We start from the raw sequence: 2,676 nt of genomic DNA, 5'->3' as shown, positions 1-2,676 counted from the left end.
GGTGTCTGTGGTCCCACCTACTTGGGAGGCTGAGGCAGGAGACTCGCTTGAGCCCAGGAGTTGGAGGTTGCTGTGAGCTGTGATGCCACGGTACTCTACCCAGGGCAACAGCTTGAGGCTCTGTCTCCAAAAAAAAAAAATTTCCTGTTAATTTATAAGACATTTTGCCAGTCTCTCAATAAATATGAAAACAAAATTGAAACTAAAAACATTGAACAATGCTACCTGAATTTACTCCCAGGATCGTAAATGCTTGTCACAGAAAGGCTCTTTTCAAGACGCCACCACAAGGTCTTTACTGAAAGCATCCTCTGTGAGGTGTTACCGGTTTTTCCAAGAGGTCAGGGCAGGCAGTGGTTCTGAAATAACTTTAAAAACCTGGAAAAATAAACTCGGACCCACTTTGATGTAAATAATTGGTGATTTATTTGGACCTGCGCAGGGGGCCATTGTCCTAAGACAAGCAGCCCTGAAGTACAGGGTTTTTTGTCTTTTATACCTTTTTCTGTATACAAGGAACGTTGCCATTGGGCACTGTCCGCAGGGTTACAGTTTGGGTTTACAGTTTAGGTATCAATGGTTACAGCTTGGGTGGCAGTGGTTAAGGTAGCAATGGTTACAGTTCAGATAGCAATAGTTACAGTTTGGGTAACAATGGTTACAGTTTGGGTTCTTGTTCTGAAGTCTGTTCCTGGCGACCCTAGGGGGAAGGAAGGCATCTGGGAAAGGGCTGAGAAGCACGTTCTCTGCCATGGGGGGGTGGGGCGGCGGGGACATGGGAACAGGCTGGGTTACAACAGTTCTACCTTCCACAAGCTTGCAACCTGTTCCAAGTCTAGAAATACTGCCATAAGGGTGAGGGGGTGTGGTGGTGAATTAGGTTACCCAGCTCTGAAAATTCAGAGGTAAAAGCTAACCTGGCTGACTACTCTTACCTTAAGAGGAATAACTATTTATGGTCAACTGATTTTTCTTTTTCTTTTTTGAGACAGTCTCAAGCTGTTGCCCTGGGTAGAGTGCCATGGCATCACAGCCCACAGCAACCTCAAAGTCTTGGGCTTAAGCAATTCTCTTGCCTCAGGCTCCCAAGTAGCTGGGATTACAGGCACCCGCCACAACGCCCGGCTATTTTTGTTGCAGTTGTCATTTAGCTGGCCCAGGCTGGGTTCAAACCCACCACCCTCAGTGTATGTGGCTGGCACCATAACCACTGTGCTGTGGGTGCCAAGCCAATGGAACTGATTTTTAACAAAGGTGCTAAGAAAACAGGATGGGGAAAGGACAGTCTTCAATAAGTGGTGTTCAGAAAACTGAATATCCACATGCAGAATAAAAGAAATTGATTCCTTATCTCACATTCAAAATCAACTCAAAATGGATTAAAGACTTACATGTAAGGTCTGCAACTATACAACTAACAGAAGAAACCAAAGGTGAAAAGCGCCGCAACATTGGTTTGGGGAGTGATTTCTTAGATAGCACCACAAAAGCAACAGAAGGAAAAACATACAAATGGGATTGCATCAAACTAAAAAGCTTCTGCAGTGCAAAGAAAACAGAGTGAAGAGACATCCCACACTTTACGGGAATTTGCAAACTATACATCTCATAAGGGGCTACTTACATAAGGAGCTCAAACAACTCAATGGCAAGTAAATAACCCAATTAAAAAACGAGCAAAGGACCTGAACAGGCATTCTCAAAAGAATATATATGAATGGTTAACAGATATGTGAAAAAATGCTCAATATCTCTAATCACCAGAAAAAATGCAAATTAAACCCCAATGAGGTATCACTTCACACCTGTTAGAAGAGCTATTAGCAAAAAGATGAAAGATAACAGGTATCATGGAGGATGTGGAGAAAAGGGAACTCTAGTGCACCTGGTGGGAATGTACATTAGTATAGTCATTTTAGAAAACAATATAGAAGTTCCTAAATAAGCTAGAAAACAGAATTGCTAGATGATCAGGGCAATCCTGCTTCTGTGTATACACCCAGAGGAACTGAAATATGACAAGGCTCATGTAAGAAGACTGCCTGAGGCCACGAGTTCAAAACCACCCTAAGCAAGAGTGACATCCCATCTCTACAAAAAATACAAAAATTGGCTCCAGCTTTCAGCATGCACCTCTAGTCCAAAGATGTGGGAGGCTGAGGCAGAAGGATCTGAGCATAGGAGTTTGAGGCTTCAGTGAGCTATGATGCTGCTGCACTCTAATCCAGGTGACAGAACAAGACCCTGTCTCAAAATGAAAAAAATTTTTTTTAATTAAAGAGAAAGAAAAAGAAAAGTATATGTAAGGGATAAATGCATTCCCATGTTTACTGTAGCACTACTCACTATGAGCAAGATATGAGAACTACCTACGTGTCCATGAATGAATGAATGAATGTACAAAGAAAATGTATAGACCCACACAATAGAATACTATTCAGGCTTACAAAGGTCGAAAATTCTGTCATTTGCAACAACACAGATGAACCTGGAGGACATTATACTAAGTAAAATAAGCCAGGTACAGAAAGACAAATACCACATGATCTCACATGCAGAATCTAAACAAGTCGGACACAAAGAAGCAGAGGAACAGAATGGTGATTGCCTAGGTCTGGGAGAGATGTGCAAAGGAGACAAAGTTTCAGTAAGACAGGAAGCACAGGCGGCGCCTGT

This window comes from Otolemur garnettii, unplaced genomic scaffold (assembly GCF_000181295.1).
Source record: "Otolemur garnettii isolate 467f Iridium unplaced genomic scaffold, OtoGar3 scaffold00026, whole genome shotgun sequence".
Lineage (NCBI taxonomy): Eukaryota > Metazoa > Chordata > Mammalia > Primates > Galagidae > Otolemur > Otolemur garnettii.
This window is presented reverse-complemented; position numbering follows the sequence as displayed.